Source organism: Neofelis nebulosa, chromosome 4 (assembly GCF_028018385.1).
Source record: "Neofelis nebulosa isolate mNeoNeb1 chromosome 4, mNeoNeb1.pri, whole genome shotgun sequence".
In the NCBI taxonomy this organism is placed as follows: domain Eukaryota; kingdom Metazoa; phylum Chordata; class Mammalia; order Carnivora; family Felidae; genus Neofelis; species Neofelis nebulosa.
Window position 1 is genome coordinate 145,618,364 of NC_080785.1, and position 27,015 is coordinate 145,645,378.

The 27,015-nt window shown below is 40.7% G+C and overlaps 1 protein-coding gene across 12 annotated transcripts in view; it reads left to right on the forward strand.

Moving 5' to 3' along the window:
- The window catches only part of ERC2 (ELKS/RAB6-interacting/CAST family member 2), a 936,036-nt gene that overhangs the window by 172,250 nt on the left and 736,771 nt on the right, over positions 1-27,015 (forward strand). The window lies entirely within an intron of this gene.

A 27,015-nucleotide genomic window follows, 5' to 3' on the forward strand; every position in this document is an offset into this window, starting at 1 on the left:
TGACAACAACTATTTTGTGAGGTTGGAAGTGGATCTTTTCCCAGTGCAACTTTCAGATAAGATGACAGGCCCTGGGCTGACACCTTGACTGCAGCTTCGTGAAAGACTATGAAGCAAAGGACCCAGCTAAGCTATGCCTGGATCCCTGATCCCCAGAAACTGTGATATAATAAATGTGTGTTGTTTTAAGCTGCTGAATTTGGGGATAATTTGTTACACAGCAATAAATAGCTAATACAGTGGAGCAGAAACTAATCTCTTCCTGCCTTACTCCACAGAAGAGGAGCAATAGCTGCTGGCATGTAATCCCTTGCACATAGAATGACTGGATTTTGAAATTTTGGTTTTGGTATCTTAGAACTATAGCTAGGAGATCACCATAGTTGAAAAAAAAAGCTGCTGCTTTATTTTGGGTACCAAGGGGTCATGTTGCATGTACAGCAGGGCAGTGCTGCCAGAGAAACCTCTATCTGCAGCATTGACCTTGACTCCATGTTGGGGTCTTGTGGTCAGGGTAGAGTCATTCCCTTTGTGTTATTGAATTCTGCTCATTGGTAGCACTAAGTAGATGGTGCCTTGCTACTGTGTGGATGCCTCCATTTAAATGAATCTAAACATAGTTCAATTTGTGTTTTATGAGATTAGCTTGTCCTCCCAGTGGTCTGGCATGGAAATAGGTCATGTTCAAAGTCTTAAACATCAGTCAAAGAGCCCACAGAGAGTGGTACAGAAAATGTAGCCCAACACATCCAGCTAGTTTCCTTGAGTATCAGATGAAAGTCAGTGGATTGCCTTTTTCTTTGCTTACCAAGAAGGGAGCATGTAGAAAAGGTGTCTCTATATAAAAAAAATCTCATTTTAAACTTAACAAACAAGACTTGGAGCTCTGAAAGGACCTTCCCCAAGAGAAGGATTATTCTGGCTTCTGAAAGCCATTTGCTACATTTTCAGGAATTTTGTGAGCCTGCTTTTAAACCATTGATAACTTGAAATTAGTCTTGGTGGGAGTATTTACACCACAGAAATCAGCAAATGCTACTACCCCCAGGGCCTACACCTCTGTCACCCCATCCGTAAAGCCCATTCACCACATCTCTGAATAAATGCCAGGAAATGTTTTCCCACAATACATCATGAAGAGGCAAGTTAAATAGTGCAAGAATTATGAGTTCCTCAACCAGTCATCATACGTTGAAAGTTTTCATATCAGCATATAGATAGATGCTTATGTGTCAGTCGCTTTGAAGAATGCTTTACATTGATTCCTATTTAACTCTCACAACCACCTCATTCATTCATTTATCCATCCATCCATCAATTCAATGAGCATTTAATGAGGATCTGTTTGGGGATAAAGCAGTAGTAACTAATAAAGTTTGACTTCATTGTGCTTGTATTCTGTCGGGGTGAAATGTAATTTAACAGTTAAACAGAGAAGCATCATGAAGAAAACAAGAGGATGAAGAACTAGTGACCTGGGTGGGGCCAACTTGATTATTGGGTGATCAGGGAAGGCCTCTTGCAGGGGGTGATGTTGTGAACTGAGACTTGCATGACAAAAAGGAACAGGCCATGTGAAACTCTCAGAAGATTCTTCCAGTCATGTGAAAAGACCCATGCCTGGGAGGTAGGTTCTATTATTTTGCCCATTTTACCTGGAGGAGCTGAGGGACGGGTGGCACTTAGAAGCTTGCCCAGTGTTCCACAGCTAATAAGTGGTGAAGCTGTTATTTGAACCTGGCCGACTCCAGACTTTCAGCTCTAAAACCATTTCATTGGTCCCTTTTCTAGAGGAATCTTTCCCAAAATGTGCTCTGCAGAACAGCCATTTTGTAGGATGTTGATAAAGTCCTATGAGAGAAAAAGGGCTGCAGGGCCAAATGAATTTGGGAAAATGCTGGATTCCACAGAGTTTACTGTAGGACTCCTCAGACTCCTTAATATGCAAGTGTGTGTCAGTCATTCCCAGGAAGGGGAAGTTCCTCAAGCCCATTTAATTTGCTTTTGTCTTGCTGCACTGGTGTTCTTTTTAAACACTTTGGAAAAATGCTATGCTAGAAAATAAAAAGTGTGCTTTTAATTTGTGACCTGCAAAATACGTAAAAATATACAATTAGTTGTTTCCCATGGCCAAATAACTGGGTAATTTCCTCCATTAGTTATTCTAGAAGGCAAAGTTTATTGTAAGCTGTTTCCATATTCTCTACTGAGTTTTAGAATGTTCTTCTGTCAGGGTATTTTTTTACTTTTTAGTGGAAAAATGTGGCTGACTACTTTTGGAATTAAAGCGGTGAGAATAGCCCAGCTTGAATAAAGAAGTAGCCTGATCTCTGTTAATTTAAATGAATTTAAAACAGGATTTAAAGTGTACTTGAGGTTTTAAGTTCAGTGTGTTCCTGATTTCTTTTTCATTTTGCGTGGTTTAACCCAGTTGGGGCTAGATGGCGTAATGCTGGGGAATAGAGTGCTAGTGGTTTTATGACTCATTCTCAGGCAGAGGTGTTGGATCTCATATAAACCTCATCTCCTGGAATACTGGTTTTGTTTAGGCTATTGTTTGAGGAGATTTTGAGTTGGCAGGAGTTGCACATGGGGAGGGTCAGGTTGCTTTAGTGTCTTGTTATCTTTCGGTGGTCTGGAGAAGGCTGAGGGCGAAACCACTTCTTTGCCTGGCAGGAAACAACAACAAAAAGATTATGATCTCAACTTATTTGGAATACCAAAACTATTGTCCAAGAACTACAATTGATGTGCTAATGTGAGCTGAAGTGTTGGCTGAAACACAGCATTACTCACTAGTGTCGTGTGATACTTTGGATACAGGTTGATTTGATAAGACATTATTTGATGTGGTAATAGTTTACCTTGTTCTTTAGCTTTTTCTGCAGAGAACATATTGTTCCTTGTAAAGATTTTGGTAATCAAGTACCCAAAATCCTATTGATTTAGTTAAAGAAAAAGTGGTTTTATATACCAAATCCCCCTATATTCACTCCCCTTAATATTTTCTCATTGGTCCTTCAAAGGGTCAGGAGTCTCTGCATTCATTGCACTGTAGGTTTTTGAAGGGAAAGGACATATGTTGTGCTGACATGTCTGTTGATTTCCTATGCTTAATCACTTTGGGCTACTTGCCCATCTTTGGTAGCAAGAGCTGAAGAGCACTCAAGTCATCGGGTGCCACAATTACTACCAACCCAGGACCAATAAAGCCCTCAGGAGACTGGGCCTGGGCTTCCCACCATGCTATCATTGGGGCAGGGAGGAGGAGGGCAGGGCAACATGAATTCTTGCTTTCCTCATTTATTTATCCAGGTTGTCTCCGAGCCAGTGGGAGATCCACCAAGGCAAAGTCTGTGAGCTAGAGGTTCTTGAGCTCAGGACCTAAGAAGTCCTTTTACTGATGGCTCAAACCTCCACTATATGATCTTTGCTCAAACTTAAACTCCATCGTAGTCACCCTTATCTAAAAACCACATGGTCTTTTTGTAACATAAACTTGTCTCCAGTTCTGCTGGCTGAACCATGATTTTGCCGATTAAGGCATTTCTTTTTTTTATTTTTTTTATTTTTTTTAAATTTTTTTAATTTTAATTTTTATTTTTTAATATATGAAATTTACTGTCAAATTGGTTTCCATACAACACCCAGTGCTCATCCCAAAAGGTGCCCTCCTCAATACCCATCTCCCACCCCCCATCAACCCTCAGTTTGTTCTCAGTTTTTAACAGTCTCTTATGCTTTGGCTCTCTCCCACTCTAACCTCTTTTTTTTTTTTTTTCCCTTCCCCTCCCCCATGGGTTTCTGTTACGTTTCTCAGGATCCACATAAGAGTGAAACCATATGGTATCTGTCTTTCTCTGAATGGCTTATTTCACTTAGCATCACACTCTCCAGTTCCATCCACGTTGCTACAAAAGGCCATATTTCATTTTTTCTCATTGCCACGTAGTATTCCATTGTGTATATAAACCACAATTTCTTTATCCATTCATCAGTTGATGGACATTTAGGCTCTTTCCATAATTTGGCTATTGTTGAGAGTGCTGCTATAAACATTGGGGTACAAGTGCCCCTATGCATGCCGATGCAGGCATTTCTAATTCTGATTCTACAGATTTAACATTTTCTATTTCTACCAACAAAGCTTATCACAGAAAATATTCCTAAACACCATTGGCCATGTAAACATTTTACATACTTTCTCTTGCAAGAGTTATTTCATATATATATATATATTATAGAATCTAACAATTGCTCTCTTTTTTAATAAAGTGAATTTCTTACCTGATTACTACATCTCATCCATATTCCCAGGCCTCAAATATTGCCTGCAGGTGCTCAGTAAATGTTTGAAAGAATGAAAAAATAATTAAAAAACAACAAGAGAATTTCTCTGTGATTTATTTTGCCAGCATTGGAGGGGTGGTTCATAATGATTGTAGTGCCATGCTCTTTTATGTTTTCTCTATCATTGCTCTGTGTTTAGCATGGAGCAGGAACTTGAGTGTAACCCTAACTGGAAGTTTTCTTTTAGTTTTTTTTGAAACTGTGTTGGATGTCATAGAATGCATGCCGAGCATCCATATGCTGTGGGAGCACCTTAGCCAAGTTTGTGGTCTTGTTCAAGGATTCAGGTGGGCAGTAAGAGAACCAGCTCACACTTACTGATAGGTTCTGTACTACATAAATACTGTTTTCATCATTCCCATCACACAGATAAAGAGACTGGGCACAAAGAAGTAAGTAATTATTTCCAGTCACACAAAGCAAATTCTAGAGCCAAGATCAGAACCTTGGATGTCGGGCTCCAGAGTCTATACCTGTCACCATCACATGCTACTATTTCTCAGGGTGGTGTACTAAGAGGACATTGGATGGCACTTACACGCAGTGCAGCTTAGAGGCAGGAGGCTGACGACTGGCTTCATCCAATACAGAGCTGGTCTTCAAAGGCAGGAAGAATTTCAACACACAGGGGTGGTGGAGAAATATGATTGGAAAAGAGATGGCTGAGCCAGGCCTCAGAGGCAGGAACTGTGGTGGGTTTGGGGGTGCCATGAGTCTGGAGCAGTTGAAACTCCACCTATCAGGAAGGAAAAGAAATAAGGCTGAATAGGTGGTTTGAGGTCAGGTTGCTGAGGGCCTTGAATGTGTGACACAGGGGATTGGCTTTTACTCGGTAGGCTCTGGGCAGCCTTTGAAGGAGTTTTTCCAGGAGAATGGCATGATCAGAAAAGATTGTTAGTGCTAATTGATACTGGATTGGGGAGGAGGAGGCATGGAGACTAGTTAGAAGAATACCATGGTTGTTCAGGTCACCAAGAGTCTGAATCTGGGCGGTAGCCCCAGAAGTTGAAGGGAAAGGTCATCTCTGCTTGCAGGCAGGACCTTGACAACTTGGGAACCCAGTGCTGAGAGCTGTGAGGAGCAGGCAGCCTCTGTGGGCCTGGGTGCAGGCAGATGGGGGGATAGTGAGTAAATGGGAGTGGTCAGCAAGAGGCACTAGGGTTGAAGAAAGACTTGAATGTGTTGAGTTTGATGAGATCCTGCTGGAGCTATCCAACCAACATTGAGAATGAGGAAATGATTGTGAAGTTCTGCCTAAGTGCACAAGGCATTTCTGACTATTGGTCACATGTTTGTTGTTGCTGTTATTTTCACACAAACTTGATCATTTGTGGCTACCAAGCCCCCAGTCTCTGTGATCGTTTCAAAGCCTGCCATGTCATTTAGTCCTACTGTTGTTTAAGAGGTGACCTTAGGAACTGCATACTTTTCTTTCATGCTTCTTTTCTAAGCATTTAATTTTGAATATATCTTTTGAGATTACATGGAAATTTCATTGATACCAACTTGATACAGATTCTCTTTGTTCTCACTGAATTTCATTTTCTCCAAGCTCTCTGTACATGATGAATGCCAATGAAACAAGTTTACAGGAAAGCACTCGGTCTGGACTCTTATTAACAACATTTCCAAAAGCAGTATTTCATAACTTTTACCCACACATTTCTAATGACAAAGAGAATGTACCTGTTCCTGTTTCTGTTTAGCATCATTTGTCTTATCTTTAAATTCTAATACATCCTTTAGTTTGAACACTGCATGGTAATTTGAAATGGTTCAGATTTTACCCCATCTTGATTTTAATGAGTACCATTGATTGCTTTTTACAGTAACAGAGACTGGTGGAGCCCTAGGGAGCCATTAGGCACAAGGCATTTTGGAACCTGCTGAGAAAAGAAAGTGGTAGGGTAGAGGGAGGTGAGGGGAGGTGACAGGGATGGGGGAGAATGTCAGGTAGTTATGCTAGGAGAGATTCTCATTACTGTTCTCATTGCCCTGTCCTCTTGCTCTACCTTGGGTGTGATGGCTTTTTGAAAAATATTATTTTGGCAGCTGACCTAATTTATTATTGTCATCATTTGGTGAAACCAGGCACCACAAATGAAAACTCAGTGGTGAGAAAGTACTCATACTTCAGTATGTCACAAGCTGTGGCAATGGGAAAATGAGACAACTCAACTCTACCAAGGTCCTACCTGTCTTGGATGGAACATCAGCTAGTACCTTGCATAGGAAGGAGGCTTCGTAGTTTATAGAGCACACTCCTGTTTTGTTTTGTTTTGTTTTGTTTTTTTTGTTTTGTTTTGTTTTAGTTTAGTTTAGTTTAGTTTTGTCTTATTTCATTTCATCTCATTTCATTTTTTTGAGAGAGAGGGGGCACAAGTGAGTGAGGGGCAGAGAGAGCAGGAGAGAGAGAGAATACCATGAGGGGCAGAGAGAGAGAGAGAATGAGAGAAGCAGGGCTCATGTGAAGCAGGGCTTGAGCTCACCCCAATCAGGGCTCAAAGAACACACTCCATTTTAATGCTTTCCTATGAAACTCCTGGTAATCCTGTGAGGAAACTGAGGCTCAGAGAAATTAAGAAGTGATGACAAGTAATATTTGCTGGACACTCATGAGCATCAGCCTGTGCTCATCAATTTCCAAGGAGTGCCACTTAATGCTCCCAGCAATACTCTGGGGTGGGTAGTGGTTTCCTGCCTCTCAGATGAGGAGGCTGAGGCCCAAATGTGTGGTGTCTGGTTTAGCTTCTTAGAGCAAGTAGTGATGGATTTGGGATTCGAATTTAGGCCTGCTGTTTCCAGGCACCTGTTCCTACCCACTCTTTGATGATGCTAGGGATAATTCCTGGGTAGACCAGAGACTAGAATTCTAGTCTTCTGACTTCTTGCTCAGGGATATATTCTCCATAAATGCCAAAAAGGAGAAAAATAATGCAAAAGGCTCTGATTTTTTTTTCTTGCTACATCTTATCAGGACTTGTTGAATCCAGGACTGTAAATCTGTGAGGTCACTGGGCAGTGGAAAGGTTAAATAGTGCCATGCAGAGTGCAGCGTCCGAACTGGATCTCCTTAGTCCACTTGTGGCTCATAAAAGTTAAAGTACTATCTTAAAATATGAAGAACAGTACTGCACATCTAGGCCCTCCATGAATTCCTAGGGAATAGATGAATTTTTGTGAATAGAGAATAAGGAGAACAGTAGGTGCTTAGAGCTGTCCTTCTCCATTTTATCGGTTCAAAGTTAGCCTTCCTTTTCAGTGTTTTAACTCTGTCATTATTTCATTGCCTAAAAGAAATGCTTGGCCTCCCCAAATTGACTTACTTTATATCTAGTTTTTGTAGGGTATTTTGGGTTTCTCTCTATGTCAGTTGTGAGACATTAAAACTGTATTTATAACTTCCTAATAAGTGCTCTTCTAAGTGGCTAAAATTTGATAGAGCAAAATCTACTTTCCCACCCACTCTGGCTTAGATGTGAAAGAGGAAACTATTTGTATTTCCAATTTGGCACATAGGTTGAAGAATGTCTTAAATGTTTTGGGTAAAGTGTTAAATAAGGCAATGTGAGTACTTGCTGGGTAATCCCTACGATTGGCTTATAGTTATAGCAATTGTAACTTATATAAAGAATGAATCAAATCCTCCTTAATAAAGGAAATATATAATAATATAAGAGTGGTTTTTAGAAAAAGGAAATAAAGATGAGTGAGCCTTTAGAATAAATATAAAGACTTACTACTCAATCAGATCAAGAGTGGGCATACTATAGCTTGTGGGGAAACATGGCTCACCATCTCTTTTTTTATTGTCTGGGAACTAAGAATAGTTTTTACATTTTTAAATGGTTATATTTCAAATATTTATATAAATATATAATATCCTAAATACATGTGTGTGTGTATGTGTATAATATCTAAATAGTTGCTAAAAAGAAAACTTTTGATTTTACCTCCTGGCCCTCAAAGCCTAAAATATTTAATACTTGTCCCTTTAAGAAAAAGTGTGGTGCGTGGGGCACCTGGGTGGCTCAGTCAGTTAAGCGTCCTACTTCAGCTCAGGTCATGATCTCACAATTCGTGAGTTCAAGCCCCATGTTGGGCTCTATGCTGACAGCACGGAGCCTGAGCCCACTTTGAGTTCTGTGTTTCTCCCTCTCTCTCTGCCCCTCCCCTGCCCCTGCTCACACTCTGCTGTCTCTCTCTCTCTCCCTCTCAAAAAGAAATAAACATTAAAAAAATTTTTAAGAAAAGTGTGGTGCCTCCTGAATTAGATGATAAGTAAATAGTTTTTGAATCAAGGTGTTTGGTAAAAAGCATATGTACAATTTGTTATATTTCGAATATCAAATCTCACTATTTTTGTATAGCTTTTGAGTTTTTTTTTTAATGAGAGACAATATTTCTTCCTGTCAGTTCTGCCTGTATTTATACCTTTCCAATTATTAGGCTGGTGTTTTTCATCTCACCTTGGGTATTGCCAGTTATCACAAAAGTCTGCAGCTCTTCCCGGAGTAGTGGGTGTTGGGGAAGTAACCTGTGGGTTAAAAAGGGACTGTGTGGGAAGAATTCACTAACCTATAAAGTGCCAGAGAAATGGAGATTTCCATTCAAACTCCAAAAGAACCAGGAATTCCTGACCTAATTAAAACAGAGCTTCCTACTCCTCCTCTCCCCCCCCCCCCCCCCCATGCCTGTGCTTACTGACAGTTTTTAGGCCTACACAATACTTTAGTAAATCTGTGGCTTCTTTGAAGGAACTGGCCTGAAAAAGAAACTGTGTATAAATAAGTCATGTTAAAAGATACTTACATGTAGTAATTGTTGGTATGCCATAGATTTGCTAGGTTTTCCTGTGGAAAGTATTCTTAATCAGGTAAAGCCAGGGCCTGGTCAGGATAACAACCAAGAAATCCCCTTACCACCTGTCCTTCCTTCAGCCTCTAAGGCAGTCAGATCTGTTTTGGTAACGTGTGGGCTGAGTTGTCAGCTGTATGAACATAGTTAATGTTGGGAAAAGACCCCACCTATTTTTGAAATTTTGCTTCCTTGGTGTGGCCCAGGGTTTCTCAATCTTAGCACTATTGACATTTGGGGCAGGATAAATCTTTGTTGTGGGGCTGTCCTGTGCATTGTAGGATGTTTAGTAGCAGTATCCTGGGCCTCTATTCACTAGGTGCAAAAAGTACCTTTCCCCTTTCCCCAGTTGTGACAACCAAAAATGTCTCCAGACATTGAAAAAATATCTCCCAGGGGGCAAAATCACACAGACTGTGAACTGTTGGTGTAGCATGATTGACACATCCTTCTGGTGGTTGGCCTGTGGCTGTGGCAAATACAGTAATTGTCAGCCCCACCTGCTTGAAACTCTGTTTTACTGAGGAAGGGCAGCTCAGTCATGATAATTCTTGACCCAAAGACTGCCTGCAGGGGATTGAACTAGGAAACAGATGTGCTGAGGGGAGACGTGGGCTGGAGTCTGAAAAGAAACAGAAATGTGTGTGTGTGTGTGTGTGTGTGTGTGTGTGTGTGCGCGCGCGCGCGCGTGAGACAGAGGAAGAGAGAGAGAAAGAGAGAGGAAGAGAGAGAGATTGAGAAAGAAACTACTTCTGACTCCCCCTCCCTTACTCCTTCCCTCTCAGGAAAGGTGGGGTTGGGAATTAGGCAAGTCCTAGAAAATAAATTTAAGGGAGGGTTTGGGGTGGTGTTTTGATCTAAGATACCATGTGGGAAGGTTGGGACTTTGAGAAAATAAAAGATGTTTGATTCTCTGGAGTATTTATGGAGGTAATAATTATGGATCTGAGAAGACACATAACTTCGCTTTTTGACTACTGGACTCTCACTGTTAATCAGCAGTTCTGTTTTACGGTAAAGGTTGTTGTCCCTGCTTTCCCCCAGATGGCCTCTGAGTCTCCCTTTCTGTTTTTTCAATAAACATTTCTCTACATGAGCTGTTATCCACCCCTTCCCCAGCTCCATCAAACTTCAGAATAATTTTGGAGTGTGGTAGTTTTATCGTGTGGAAATGTAGCACAGATGTTCAGAATTACCTTTCTTTCGCCCCTTTAAAACATCATGACCACACATGCTTTGCTCTAAGTACTATTAAGTATTTTTATTATTACTATTAAAAAAATCTTGCCTCAGGCAGAGTCCTACTAAAGCTCAAGTAAAGGCAAATATTAAAATAGCAGCAAGTATTTATGTATATTGCACTAAAAAGTCTGAACTCATATTTAGCTTTTTATGCAGTTGAAACCTTTATTTTTTGACCCACTTGACCAAGTCCTCTAGTTTAGCCCTTTTTTCCTGATTCTAAAACTTTAAGTCTAGACTATAGGATTTTGTTTGCTCTCCTTCCCCCTTCCCCAATTTTCTCTAGACTTGAGTTTTTTCTCTTTATCCCACATGTATGTTTGAACTCAACATATCCTGCATATATGTTTGAACTCATATATGTTTAAACTTCACTTAATGAGGTTTCATGGGAGGATTTGGACTGCCAGCATGAATTAGTGCATGGTTTTAAAAGTTATTAATGGAGGAAAGGTCTCTTCTTGCAGAGAATTCCACGGATGAGTGGCAGAGTTTCTCTGTTCTTCAAGTGCTGCATATTGGGGCCAGTGATCATACACAAAGAAAATGCTTTATCAACACTCAATATCTCCCCCACTCAGAAACCTATTTGTGGAGATCAGCTGCTTCTCTAACCTTAGCTTCTTTTGGGTTTATTAGTGCCACTTTCTTTTTATATGTCTTGGCCAGACTTAAACATATTTTTCTAAATAGTTGCTAAAAAGAAAACCTCTTTAGATTTAATCACTTGAACCTGGAATGAAGAGCTCCCTCACCACCTGTGAGCACTTTTTAGCATGCTGGAAATTAATTCTGGTTTAGACAAATGATCTTTAAAGCATTGCTTTTTTTCCATCCACATCCAAATAGGAATGCATTGCAAGGTGATTTTCTTTGAAAGGGCAATGGGTATGAACTCTGTCAGAGTTCATACAGCAAAGAAGAGGCAAAACCTGACTGTGCCTTAGACAGCAGAAATAACAATGTAGATACTCCACCATAGCTTCATGATACCCAGTGGTGTTCCTGCCAAGAGTCTCTGTTGCAGTACTTTTATGATGCATGTCAAGATTTAGATGGTTTTAAGGACTCAAGCTTTAGTTGCTTTAAAAGACAAAATGTTGCACATGACTGGATCTTTGCCAATTCCACACTGGAAGCTTGAGACTCCGTAAAAACCTGCCAGGTGCTAACCTCAATGGATATTCTTAGGCTGCCTCTTGAGCAATTGTTACAGGGAGAGGGATAACCAGAGTTTAGTGGAGATTTGAGGATGCTTATGCTGAGCAGGGACTTCTGACACGTGATGACACATGATTCTCCAGAAGGCTTGAAATCTCTTGGAAGAACTCATTATGTTTTCCCCTCTTTGTAGGCTGTGGTTGTCTTTGCATGCTGGCTTCTTGCTTGGTTGCCTCACAGACACAAATGTGAGGGGACTTCAGGAGAACGGTCTAAAATGACCACACTTCCTGAAATCACAGTACCCTCTTGAGAAATCTGTGTGGCACGGTCTGTCTGAGGGCTGTCACACACAGAGAGAAAGGTTAATGGAGTGTCATCTTGGGAGGCCCTGGCAGGGTGCTGCTAATAGCATAAATCATCAGTGTTGTTGCTGCCACTGGTAAAAAATAGAAGGCTGTCTGGTGCAGGCACGAAGCTCAGTCTTGTACTCAGTTACTCCTCAGAGCAACCCTGTGAGGTGTAGGTGCTAACATTGTCCCATTACTTCATCAGGGAAGCTAAGTAGCTTGCCTAAGGCCTCAGGAGGGATGTGACCTCAGAAATGAGAACCATTGTACCTACTGTTCTGTAGAAAAGTCAAAATAATTTCTAGTCATTTCTTCCTACCCGGCTCCTCTCTGTCTCTGTGATTTGTTTTCTTTGACACTTTCCTTTTCTATTTAGGTTTCTGACGTGGCTCACATTATGATTTCATTTAAAATCTTATTCTTTCTCTTATTAAGTTGGTTTCCTTCTCTTTTATTTTAACCTCAATCATTTCCTTCCCTTTGCATTTTCATATGCATTGTTTTATGAGGTTAATTGTCTCTCTTGCTGTGTTCCAAGTAGAAGTTCTGGGCTTTTGCAAGAGACCTAAGAATGCTAGTGAAATTTATAGGAGACTTCTGGCCCAATATAATTTTAGCCAGCAATTTTCCATGCTTCCTGTAAAACCCTTCCATCCACCTGTGCAAGTTTATTCTTCTTTGGTCTTAAATGAAATGACCTATACAAAGCACTTTGCATGAGACTTGGCTCAACAAATGTCATTTATGTTTCTTTGAAGAAAGGTGAGGAGGGGATGAACAAGAGTTATGGTCACATCAGTTGGTCTCCTTGTAAAGCAAGTCCATGCTCCCTTTACAAACCATTGACATCTCTTTTCAGAATCAAACCTCACTTGGTGGCATTTTATAGGTCACTTGTTGGGGCACAGGTGTTTGTACTGAGCTGTGCAAACTTGAAAGTGACCTTCTCTGCACCATCCTGGGCTCACTTTTTAATTGCTTCAGAATGTTATAGACTGGATTATATTGTGTTGTAAATACCTAGTTCACAGGGTTTGAATAAACTTAAATGTAATGCATGTAATAGATGAATTATATGTAATACATGAATACATGTAAGGCTGGCACATTGTAGGTGCTCGTTAAATGTTACTTTACTATCTTTATATGTTTATCCACCTATCTATATCTCAAGACTGTGCATTTCTTGAGTGCAGAAATCATATCTTATTAATCTTTAATATCACCAGCACCTGTCACACAGTAGGTGCTGACTGCTGGTTTATCATTATTGATACATATCTGCCTCTTGTGAGGAGAGATCATCTTACATATCTTTAATAGATGACCAAAGTGTTTGATGTATATAGAAGATGACTGGGGAAAGAAAACATGAGATAATTAGAAGTTGTTACAACCTTTGAGATGACATAAAAGTTCTTTTTTTTTTATTATATGAAATTTATTGTCAAATTAGTTTCCATACAACACCCAGTGCTCATCCCAAAAGATGCCCTCTTCAATGCCCATCACCTACCCTCCCCTCCCTCCCACCCCCCATCAACCCTCAGTTTGTTCTCAGTTTTTTTTTGTATCATATATCTGAAACCATTTTTTTTAATATATGAAATTTATTGTCAAATTGGTTTCCATACAACACCCAGTGCTCATCCCAAAAGGAGCCCTCCTATTAAATACCCATCACCCATCCTCCCCTCCCTCCCACCCCCCATCAACCCTCAGTTTGTTCTCAGTTTTTAACAGTCTCTTATACTTTGGCTCTCTCCCACTCTAACCTCTTTTTTTTTTCCTTCCCCTCCCCCATGGGTTTCTGTTAAGTTTCTCAGGATCCACATAAGAGTGAAACCATATGGTATCTGTCTTTCTCTGAATGGCTTATTTCACTTAGCATCACACTCTCCAGTTCCATCCACGTTGCTACAAAAGGCCATATTTCATTCTTTCTCATTGCCACGTAGTATTCCATTGTGTATATAAACCACAATTTCTTTATCCATTCATCAGTTGATGGACATTTAGGCTCTTTCCATAATTTGGCTATTGTTGAGAGTGCTGCTATAAACATTGGGGTACAAGTGCCCCTATGCATCAGTACTCCTGTATCCCTTGGATAAATTCCTAGCAGTGCTATTGCTGGGTCATAGGGTAGGTCTATTTTTAATTTTCTGAGGAACCTCCACACTGCTTTCCAGAGCGGCTGCACCAATTTGCATTCCCACCAACAGTGCAAGAGGGTTCCTGTTTCTCCACATCCTCTCCAGCATCTATAGTCTCCTGATTTGTTCATTTTGGCCACTCTGACTGGCGTGAGGTGGTATCTGAGTGTGGTTTTGATTTGTATTTCCCTGATAAGGAGCGACGTTGAGCATCTTTTCATGTGCCTGTTGGCCATCCAGATGTCTTCTTTAGAGAAGTGTCTATTCATGTTTTCTGCCCATTTCTTCACTGGGTTATTTGTTTTCGGGTGTGGAGTTTGATGAGCTCTTTATAGATTTTGGATACTAGCCCTTTGTCCGATATGTCATTTGCAAATATCTTTTCCCATTCCGTTGGTTGCCTTTTAGTTTTGTTGGTTGTTTCCTTTGCTGTGCAGAAGCTTTTTATCTTCATAAGGTCCCAGTAATTCACTTTTGCTTTTAATTCCCTTGCCTTTGGGGATGTGTCGAGTAAGAGATTGCTACGGCTGAGGTCAGAGAGGTCTTTTCCTGCTTTCTCCTCTAAGGTTTTGATGGTTTCCTGTCTCACATTCAAGTCCTTTATCCATTTTGAGTTTATTTTTGTGAATGGTGTGAGAAAGTGGTCTAGTTTCAATCTTCTGCATGTTGCTGTCCAGTTCTCCCAGCACCATTTGTTAAAGAGACTGTCTTTCTTCCATTGGATGTTCTTTCCTGCTTTGTCAAAGATGAGTTGGCCATACGTTTGTGGGTCTAGTTCTGGGGTTTCTATTCTATTCCATTGGTCTATGTGTCTGTTTTTGTGCCAATACCATGCTGCCTTGATGATTACAGCTTTGTAGTAGAGGCTAAAGTCTGGGATTGTGATGCCTCCTGCTTTGGTCTTCTTCTTCAAAATTACTTTGGCTATTCGGGGCCTTTTGTGGTTCCATATGAATTTTAGGATTGCTTGTTCTAGTTTCGAGAAGAATGCTGGTGCAATTTTGATTGGGATTGCATTGAATGTGTAGATAGCTTTGGGTAGTATTGACATTTTGACAATATTTATTCTTCCAATCCATGAGCAGGGAATGTCATTCCATTTCTTTATATCTTCTTCAATTACCTTCATAAGCATTCTATAGTTTTCAGCACACAGATCTTGTACATCTTTGGTTAGATTTATTCCTAGGTATTTTATGCTTCTTGGTGCAATTGTGAATGGGATCAGTTTCTTTATTTGTCTTTCTGTTGCTTCATTGTTAGTGTATAAGAATGCAACTGATTTCTGTACATTGATTTTGTATCCTGCAACTTTGCTGAATTCATGTATCAGTTCTAGCAGACTTTTGGTGGAGTCTATCGGATTTTCCATGTATAATATCATGTCATCTGCAAAAAGCGAAAGCTTGACTTCATCTTTGCCAATTTTGATGCCTTTGATTTCCTTTTGTTGTCTGATTGCTGATGCTAGAACTTCCAGCACTATGTTAAACAACAGCGGTGAGAGTGGGCATCCCTGTCGTGTTCCTGATCTCAGGGAAAAAGCTCTCAGTTTTTCCCCGTTGAGGATGATGTTAGCTGTGGGCTTTTCATAAATGGCTTTTATGATCTTTAAGTATGTTCCTTCTATCCCGACTTTCTCAAGGGTTTTTATTAAGAAAGGGTGCTGGATTTTGTCAAAGGCCTTTTCTGCATCGATTGACAGGATCATATGGTTCTTCTCTTTTTTTTTGTTAATGTGATGTATCACGTTGATTGGTTTGTGAATGTTGAACCAGCCCTGCATCCCAGGAATGAATCCCACTTGATCATGGTGAATAATTCTTTTTATATGCCGTTGAATTCGATTTGCTGGTATCTTATTGAGAATTTTTGCATCCATATTCATCAGGGATATTGGCCTGTAGTTCTCTTTTTTTACTGGGTCTCTGTCTGGTTTAGGAATCAAAGTAATACTGGCTTCATAGAATGAGTCTGGAAGTTTTCCTTCCCTTTCTATTTCTTGGAATAGCTTGAGAAGGATAGGTATTATCTCTGCTTTAAACGTCTGGTAGAACTCCCCTGGGAAGCCATCTGGTCCTGGACTCTTATTTGTTGGGAGATTTTTGATAACCGATACAATTTCTTCGCTGGTTATGGGTCTGTTCAAGCTTTCTATTTCCTCCTGATTGAGTTTTGGAAGAGTGTGGGTGTTTAGGAATTTGTCCATTTCTTCCAGGTTGTCCAATTTGTTGGCATATAATTTTTCATGGTATTCCCTGATAATTGTTTGTATCTCTGAGGGATTGTTGTAATAATTCCATTTTCATTCATGATTTTATCTATTTGGGTCATCTCCCTTTTCTTTTTGAGAAGCCTGGCTAGAAGTTTGTCAATTTTGTTTATTTTTTCAAAAAACCAACTCTTGGTTTCGTTGATCTGCTCTACAGTTTTTTTAGATTCTATATTGTTTATTTCTGCTCTGATCTTTATTATTTCTCTTCTTCTGCTGGGTTTAGGCTGCTTTTGCTGTTCTGCTTCTATTTCCTTTAGGTGTGCTGTTAGATTTTGTATTTGGGATTTTTCTTGTTTCTTGAGATAGGCCTGGATTGCAGTGTATTTTCCTCTCAGGACTGCCTTCGCTGCGTCCCAAAGCGTTTGGATTGTTGTATTTTCATTTTCGTTTGTTTCCATATATTTTTTAATTTCTTCTCTAATTGCCTGGTTGACCCACTCATTCGTTAGTAGGGTGTTCTTTAACCTCCACGCTTTTGGAGGTTTTCCAGACTTTTTCCTGTGGTTGATTTCAAGCTTCATAGCATTGTGGTCTGAAAGTATGCATGGTATAATTTCAATTCTTGTAAACTTATGAAGGGCTGTTTTGTGACCCAGTATATGATCTATCTTGGAGAATGTTCCATGTGCACTCGAGAAGGAAGTATATTCTGTTGCTTTGGGATGCAGAGTTCTAAATATATCTGTCAAGTCCATCTGATCCAATGTATCCTTCAGGGCCCTTGTTTCTTTATTGACCGTGTGTCTAGATGATCTATCCATTTCTGTAAGTGGGGTGTTAAAGTCCCCTGCAATGACCACATTCTTATCAATAAGGTTGCTTATGTTTATGAGTAATTGTTTTATATATCTGGGGGCAACGGTATTCGGCGCATAGACATTTATAATTGTTAGCTCTTCCTGATGGATAGACCCTGTATTTATTATATAATGCCCTTCTTCATCTCTTGTTACAGCCTTTAATTTAAAGTCTAGTTTGTCTGATATAAATATGGCTACTCCAGCTTTCTTTTGGCTTCCAGTAGCATGATAAATAGTTCTCCATCCCCTCACTCTCAATCTAAAGGTGTCCTCAGATCTAAAATGAGTCTCTTGTAGACAGCAAATAGATGGGTCTTGTTTTTTTTATCCATTCTGATACCCTATGTCTTTTGGTTGGCGCATTTAATCCATTTACATTCAGTGTTATTATAGAAAGATACGGGTTTAGAGTCATTGTGATGTCTGTATATTTTATGCTTGTAGTGATGTCTCTGGTACTTTGTCTCACAGGATCCCCCTTAGGATCTCTTGTAGGGCTGGTTTAGTGGTGACAAATTCCTTCAGTTTTTGTTTGTTTGGGAAGACCTTTATCTCTCCTTCTATTCTAAATGACAGACTTGCTGGATAAAGGATTCTCGGCTGCATATTTTTTCTGTTTAGCACACTGAAGATATCGTGCCAAGCCTTTCTGGCCTGCCAAGTTTCAAAAGAGAGATCAGTCACGAGTCTTATAGGTCTCCCTTTATATGTGAGGGCACGTTTATCCCTTGCTGCTTTCAGAATTTTCTCTTCATCCTTGTATTTTGCCAGTTTCACTATGATATGTCGTGCAGAAGATCGATTCAAGTTACGTCTGAAGGGAGTTCTCTGTGCCTCTTGGATTTCAGTGCCTTTTTCCTTGCCCAGTTCAGGGAAGTTCTCAGCTATAATTTCTTCAAGTACCCCTTCAGCACCTTTCCCTCTCTCTTCCTCCTCTGGGATACCAATTATGCGTATATTATTTCTTTTTAGTGTATCACTTAGTTCTCTAATTTTCCCCTCATACTCCTGGATTTTTTTTATCTCTCTTTCTCTCAGCTTCCTCTTTTTCCATAACTTTATCTTCTAGTTCACTTATTCTCTCCTCTGCCTCTTCAATCCGAGCTGTTGTCGTTTCCATTTTGTTTTGCATTTCGTTTAAAGCGCTTTTCAGCTCCTCGTGACTGTTCCTTAGTCCCTTGATCTCTGTAGCAAGAGATTCTCTGCTGTCCTCTATACTGTTTTCAAGCCCAGCGATTAATTTTATGACTATTATTCTAAATTCACTTTCTGTTATATTATTTAAATCCTTTTTGATCAGTTCATTAGCTGTTGTTATTTCCTGGAGATTCTTCTGAGGGGAATTCTTCCGTTTGGTCATTTTGGATAGTCCCTGGAGTGGTGAGGACCTGCAGGGCACTTCCCCTGTGCTGTGGTGTATAACTGGAGTTGGTGGGTGGGGCTGCAGTCCGACCTGATGTCTGCCCCCAGCCCACCGCTGAGGCCACAGTCAGACTGGTCTGTGCCTTCTCTTCCCCTCTCCTAGGGGCGGGATTCACTGTGGGGTGGCGTGGCCTGTCTGGGCTACTTGCACACTGCCAGGCTTGTGGTGCTGGGGATCTGGCGTATTAGCTGGGGTGGGTAGGCAAGGTGCACGGGGGCAGGAGGGGCAGGCTTAGCTCGCTTCTCCTTAGGTGATCCACTTCAGGAGGGGCCCTGTGGCAGCGGGAGGGAGTCAGATCAGCTGCCGGAGGTTTGGCTCCGCAGAAGCACAGAGTTGGGTGTTTGCGCGGAGCGAGCAAGTTCCCTGGCAGGAACTGGTTCCCTTTGGGATTTTGGCTGGGGGATGGGCGGGGGAGATGGCGCTGGCGAGTGCCTTTGTTCCCCGCCAAGCTGAGCTCTGTCGTCCGTCCGGGGGCTCAGCAGCTCTCCCTCCCTTTGTCCTCCAGCCTTCCCGCTTTCTGAGCAGAGCTGTTAACTTATGACCTCCCAGACGCTAAGTCGCGCTTGCTGTCGGAACACAGTCCATCAGGCCCCTCCGCTTTTGCCAGCCAGACTCAGGGGCTCTGCTTTGCCGGTGAGCTGCCCCTCCGCCCCAGCTCCCTCCCACCAGTCCGTGGAGCGCGCACCACCTCGCCGCCCTTCCTACCCTCTTCCGTGGGCCTCTCATCTGCGCTTGGCTCTGGAGACTCCGTTCTGCTAATCCTCTGGCGGTTTTCTGGGTTATTTAGGCAGGTGTAGGTGGAATCTAAGTGATCAGCAGGACGCCCGGTGAGCCCAGCGTTCTCCTACGCCACCATCTTCCCTCCAGACCTCTGTTCTCAGTTTTTAAGAGTCTCTTATGCTTTGGCTCTCTCTCCCACTCTAACCTCTTTTTTTTCTTTTTTTCCTTCCCCTCCCCCATGGGTTTCTGTTAAGTTTCTCAGGATCCACATAAGAGTGAAAACATATGGTATCTGTCTTTCTCTTTATGGGTTATTTCACTTAGCATCACACTCTCCAGTTCCATCCACGTTGCTACAAAGGGCCATATTTCGTTCTTTCTCATTGCCATGTAGTACTCCATTGTGTATATGAACCACAATTTCTTTATCCATTCATCAGTTGATGGACATTTAGGCTCTTTACACAATTTGGCTATTGTTGAAAGTGCTGCTATAAACATTGGGTTACAAGTGCCCCTATGCATCAGTACTCCTGTATCCTTTGGGTAAATTCCTAGCAGTGCTACTGCTGGGTCATAGGGTAGGTCTATTTTTAATTTTCTGAGGAACCTCCACACTGCTTTCCAGAGCGGCTGCACCAATTTGCATTCCCACCAACAGTGCAAGAGGGTTCCTGTTTCTCCACATCCTCTCCAGCATCTATAGTCTCCTGATTTGTTCATTTTGGCCACTCTGACTGGCTTGAGGTGGTATCTGAGTGTGGTTTTGATTTGTATTTCCCTGCTGAAGAGTGATGTTGAGCATCTTTTCATGTGCCTGTTGGCCATCTGGATGTCTTCTTTAGAGAAGTGTCTATTCATGTTTTCTGCCCATTTCTTCACTGGATTATTTGTTTTTTGGGTGTGGAGTTTGGTGAGCTTTTTATAGATTTTGGATACTAGCCCTCTGTCCGATATGTCATTTGCAAATATCTTTTCCCATTCTGTTACTTGCCTTTTAGTTTTGTTGATCGTTTCCTTTGCAGTGCAGAAGCTTTTTATCTTCATGAGGTCCCAATCGTTCATTTTTGCTTTTAATTCCCTTGCCTTTGGGGATGTGTCAAGTAAGAAATGGCTGCGGCTGAGGTCAGAGAGGTCTTTTTCTGCTTTCTCCTCTAGGGTTTTGATAGTTTCCTGTCTCACATTCAAGTCCTTTATCCATTTTGAGTTAATTTTTGTGAATGGTGTAAGAAAGTGTTCTAATTTCATTCTTCTGCATGTTGCTGTCCAGTTCTCCCAGCACCATTTGCTAAAGAGACTGTCTTTTTTCCATTGGATATTCTTTCCTGCTTTGTCAAAGATGAGTTGGCCATACTTTTGTGGGTCTAGTTCTGGGGTTTCTTTTTTTTTTTTTTTTTTTTTTTAAATTTTTTTTTTTTTCAACGTTTTTTATTTATTTTGGGACAGAGAGAGACAGAGCATGAACGGGGAACGGCAGAGAGAGAGGGAGACACAGAATCGGAAACAGGCTCCAGGCTCCGAGCCATCAACCCAGAGCCTGACGCGGGGCTCGAACTCACGGACCGTGAGATCGTGACCTGACTGAAGTCGGACGCTTAACCGACTGCGCCACCCAGGCGCCCCAGTTCTGGGGTTTCTATTCTATTCCATTGGTCTATGTGTCTGTTTTTGTGCCAATACCATGCTGTCTTGATGATTACAGCTTTGTAGTAGAGGCTAAAGTCTGGGATTGTGATGCCTCCTGCTTTGGTCTTCTTCTTCAAAATTACTTTGGCTATTCGGGGCCTTTTGTGGTTCCATATGAATTTTAGGATTGCTTGTTCTAGTTTCGAGAAGAATGCTGGTGCAATTTTGATTGGGATTGCATTGAATGTGTAGATAGCTTTGGGTAGTATTGACATTTTAACAATATTTATTCTTCCAGCCCATAAGCACGGAATGTTTTTCCATTTCTTTATATCTTCTTCAATTACCTTCATAAGCTTTCTATAGTTTTCAGCATACAGATCTTGTACATCTTTGGTTAGATTTATTCCTAGGTATTTTATGCTTCTTGGTGCAATTGTGAATGGTATCAGTTTCTTTATTTGTCTTTCTGTTGCTTCATTATTAGTGTATAAGAATGCAACTAATTTCTGTACATTGATTTTGTATCCTGCAACTTTGCTGAATTCGTGTATCAGTTCTAGCAGACTTTTGGTGGAGTCTATTGGATTTTCCATGTATAATATCATGTCAAGATGACATAAAAATTCTTATCATTCATCAAAATATTTTTAATGAATTGTGAACAAATAGAGCTTATAATGGCTACCCTTTACTGAGTACTTGCTTTGTGCTTGACACTCACCTAAGTGCCAGTCACTCATTATACATTTAATCTCAGTTAAGATTTATCCTCTGTTTATAGATGAGGCCACTGAGACACAGAGCAGGTGTGACTTTTGCAGGGTAACATAGCTACCATGTTAGAGTTATAATGTGAATAGAGTTCTTCCACTATCCCATTCTTGTCTATAGAAATAATTACTCCTCATCGCATATTTTATCTCATTATAATAGTAGTGGTAATATTCCTGCAGCTAACCTTTTTATTAAAAGAAGATGAAAATTCAGTGGACCTAATTAAACACATACTGAGTACCCAGTTTGTAGAAAATTCTGTCCCCAGTGTGGACATGTCTCCTGAGCATTAGGGCCATATATGTAAGTTTCTAGTGAGCAACTTGTGGGTTGCGGAGATATCTTAGCCTGTCCAGAATGGAACTTCTTGTTCTTCCTCCTGTGTCTCTGTCTCGCTGACTGGGACCACTGTTTAGCTCCCAACCCAAGCCAGATACTGGGAGTCATCATCAGTTTCTCTTTCCCCATCACTCCTGTATTAGTTTCCTATTGCTGCTGTAACATATTACCATGAACTTATTGGTTTACAGCATATCTTCATATAATTCTGGGGGTCAGAAGTCTGAAATCAGTTTCACTGTGCTAAAATCAGTGTGTTGGCAGGCCTGTGTCCCTTCTGGAGGCTCTAGGGGAGAATTCATTTCTTTGCCTTTCAAAACCTTTAGAGGCCAGCTGCAATCCTTGGCTTGTGGCCCCTTCCTATATCATTAAATCTCTCTTTCTATGACCTCTGCTTCTGTTGTTACATTTCCTTCCCTCTGGCTGACCCTTTCACTTCCTTCTTAGGTGGACCCCTGTGCTTCCATTGAGCCCATCCAGATAATCTGGGATAATCTTCTCATCTCAAGATCTTTAACGTAATGTATTTGCAGAGTCCTTGCCATGTAAGGTAACATATACACAGGTTTTGGGGATTAGGATGTGGCCATCTTTGGGGGGCCATTTTTCAGCCTACCACATCCCCTACATCCACTGTATCACTAAATCTTGTTCTCTCTGCAAATTTTCAGATCTTGTGGCTTTTCATTTCCATTGCTCTTACCTTTGGCTCGGTCGTCTTAACTGCTCTCCCAGCTTTATGCCTCTTGTGGTTCCTTCTTTATGCTGCTATCATAATCATCTTTGAAAAATGCATGTCTATCCTTTCCATACCTTCCATTGCCAGGCAGACCAAGTACACACTCCGGAGCCTGGCTCGCAAGGCTCTTTCCTGCTTGTCCAGTCTTGTTTCTTGCTCTTTCTCTCTGGTCTGCTCCAGTCACCTCAAATTCTGGCTTTGCTCAGTAACTGGCTTCCGGGCTCTGTGCTTATGTTTATGCAGCTCCCCTATTGTCTGGGGGTACCCTTCCTTCTCCATCTTTACCTGACCAACCTATATTTGTCCTGCATTATTCAGCCCAGGCATTACCTTCTCAGAAGCCATCACTTTCACTCTCTCTCACCCTAGACTGCCTATGCTTATTTCTTATAGGAATTATTAAATATCCATTTACTTGACTGCGAATATCCAGGCAAAGACCATTCATAGGATCTAGCACTGTCCTTGGTATGATGACAACCCATAAGATGTGACACACATAGATCCCACCTTCCTGAAAAAGCTATATGATTTTAACCAAATTACACCACCCCTAGTTGTATGCAAATGTACAGTCTTTCTTTCTTTCTTTCTTTCTTTCTTTCTTTCTTTCTTTCTTTCTTTCTTTCTTTCTTTCTTTCCTTCTTTCTTTCTTTTCTTTTCTTTTCTTTTTTTGGTAGTGTTGACCATAAATTAATTAATTAATTAATTAATTTAAAATATGAAATTTATTGTCAAATTGGTTTCCATACAACACCCAGTGCTCGTCTTTCTAACGTATATGCTATATTCAAACAAAATGACATTTGAAGGCAATAAAGTATGGTTACTTCAGGAAAAATACTAAATTGAACTAGTGTTTCTATGCCATAAATATTAAAGATGTAGATGAATGACTGGTTTCTTTACTGAATTTTGGGAATTGAGTGGATGCTGGGAGCAAAGCACTACAATATCCCAGCACTATTGGTGGTGGGGAGCAATAACTAATGCTGGATAGTAAGAGATGGTTTTGTGTGATCCATCAGGGTAAATGTTTGAACTGCCAGAACAGGAAATTATAAAATTTGCATCTAAAAATAATCTTATCTTTTGCTTTTTCAATTGTGAACTCCAGTGCTAAGAAACAAGGACCTTACAGAAAATTTAGGCAGTTTGTGAAATGCTTCTTTGTAATCAGCTGATTTGATTTTCTTCAGTACGATGGTGGAATATTTGTGAGGAAATTAAACTTCATAGTATTGTAGTCATCACTTGCGTGGCATCAACTTTTCTATCAGACTTTAAGGAGAAGTTTAGAAATACTAGAGCTACCTTTGACCCCAGTGCAGGTTTGCAAAACTACAACAGCTTTGGAAGAAGATTAAATGAACTTGGGACCTCTGAAGCAGAGTTCCTTAACTGTGTGTCACACTGTTGACATTCTGGGATGGATAATTCTTTGGTGGTGGTGTAGGGTGCATCCTGAATATCGTAGAATGTTTAGCAACATCACTGACCTCCACCTACAAAATTCAGTAGAATCATATTCCCTCAGTTGTAACTATCAAAAATGTCCTCAGACATTGCCAAATGTCCCCTGGTGGGGGGGCAGGGAGGGTACAAAATTGTCTCCAGTTGAGAACCACTGTTCAGAAGCCTTGATACTCAAAGTGTGGTCCAATACTTTTAGTTATAATTGTCTAACCACAATTAGAAATGCAGCATCTCAGCCTCCACCCCAGGCATCTGGAATAAGAATTTGCTTAATAACAAGATCTGCAGGAGACCTGTGAGCATATGAAGGTTTGGTAAGTGCTGACCTGAAGCTCTGCTCAGAGCAGTGTGGTATAGCAGAAAGGCAAGAGCTGTGGAGCCAGACATGGCTTACTGTTACTAACTGTGTGACATTAGGCAAGTTGTTCAGCCTCTCTCAGACTCAGCTTGCTCCTTTGTAAAATGGGACTAAGAAAATCTATGTTGTGAGAGTAAAGTGAGAGAACCCAGGAAAAGGGCACCTGGCCATTATTAGAATCTCACTGGGCTGGCTTCCTTCCCTCTCTTTATAAAGCTGTTTTTCTTGGCCTTGCTGCACTCACTGTTACTTGTAGTGATGATATAAGAGGATGAGGAAAAGCGATATGTCTGAGTCAGTGCTCTGCAAGTAGAGCAGGTCATAAAAAACCTGCCTGTTTACAGACTTTTATTTTTGAATTATTTACTTTCTTTAAGCTGTGGCTCTTGTGGTCTGGCCTTCCCATTGCTTGGGAAACTGGGATCTCGTTTCTGGAAAACCCATTATCCTGAGCCTTGCGAACTCTTAATGGTCTCATTTAGAGGCCAGAATCTGAAGGTGGGAAAGGTGAAGTTGATGGCAGTTAAACATAAAACTATTTAAGGAAGAAGAAGCTCACATAGTAAACTTTATTCCTGTACTATAGCAAGTGTTTTTTGAAATGGGGCAATTATTTTTATGACCATTAGTAAAATTTTTGATCATGTAGGGTAAGAATAAATACTTTTGCCTTGGGAATAAATTGATTGCTCTGGAACTCCAAATTTTCCTCTTTTCCTCTTTCTCTCACTATGACATTGCCTTGGTATAAAAGCATGTATTTAAAAATTTCTTATCCTGATATATCAAGAATAGCTGTTCTCATGGCTTTGGGCCAGTAATCTAACCTGGCAGACCGTTCTCTCTCTTTTCTCTTTCTTTCTTTCTTTCTTTCTTTCTTTCTTTCTTTCTTTCTTTCTTTCTTTCTTTCTTTCTTTGCAAAGTTTATTAAAAAATAATATATACTATGGATACATACATGCATGCATGCAATCACACCCACACAAGCAGTATGTAAATCTGACTTGTCAGGACAGTTTTTAGGCAAATCACAAGTAGTTTATCTGAAGTGCTGTGATTCAATGAAGATGAAGGGACATTGCCCAGAACCAACGTATAGTTGTGTAGATAGAACACTGCACAACTCTGGGGGTGCCATGTATATCATGGACATCATATACTTATATATTACTCTAGTGTGTCAGAATATGGCAACACAGCCCCTTGTTCCAACAAAATCATATTGTAACAATTTTCTGGCAGTCAGAAAAGTCAGAAGTAAAGTGTTTTGAGGAAGAGAGTTCCTTTTATAATTTGCACAAAGGTGCCATATAAGCTAGTGGCAGCCCTGCCATCACACATTTCTTTGGAAGCTTCTACTCTGGTGGGCAAAGTAATACAAATCATTATCCCAGAAGTCATAATGTGGTCGAGAGCCATAAGAAAAGTATAGTTTGTTTAATTTGCACATTTCATGCATATGAAAATAGAATCCTCCATAAAAGAGGTCCTTGAATATACCTTTCATCTTGAAGCTATCACTAATGCCTGCATGTGTATGTTGCTATCCTTTCCATGTGAAGGATAAATAATTTAAGAAATGAAGGCAGGTGAGTGACATGGTAGTTGTGCTAGAGAAATGGGGACAGGGATACCCCTTTTGTACATGAGGCTATACTACACTATAGTATATGTTTTCCTTCAGGACTTTGTGTTTTGGACTTGAGGACTATACACATAACTTAGCATTGGCCATGTGGGCATTATTGGCTTATCTGCTGTCATGCCTTGGGTTGACACATTTTACACATGTTCTTGTTGTTATTCCACTTTCATCTCCTTTTCTTTCTAGAGATAGTCTGCTGTTTTGCATGGAATTACATTTGAATAGTCACTGAGAGGAAATGTGTCTGTTTAACTTGGCCTCTTTATTATTTAGTTATTCAAGTATTATATTAGTTTTAGGTGTACAATATAATGATTCAACAATTCTATACATTACTCAGTGCTCATCAAGATAAGTGTGCTCTTGGGGCGTCTGGGTGGCTCAGTCGGTTAAGCGTCCGACTTCGGCTCAGGTCATGATCTCATGGTCCGTGAGTTCGAGCCCCGCGTTGGGCTCTGTGCTGACAGCTTAGAGCCTGGAGCCTGCTTCCGATTCTGTGTCTCCCTGTCTCTCTGCCCCTCCCCCGTTCATGCTCTGTCTCTCTCTGTCTCAAAAATAAATAAACGTTAAAAAAAAATTAAAAAAAAAAAGGTAAGTGTGCTCTTAATCCCTTTCACCTATTTCACCCATTCCCCCTACCTGCCTTCCCTCTGGAGACTGCCAGTTTGTTCTCTGTATTTAAGAGTCTGTTTTTTTAATCTCTCCTTCTTTAAATTTGTTT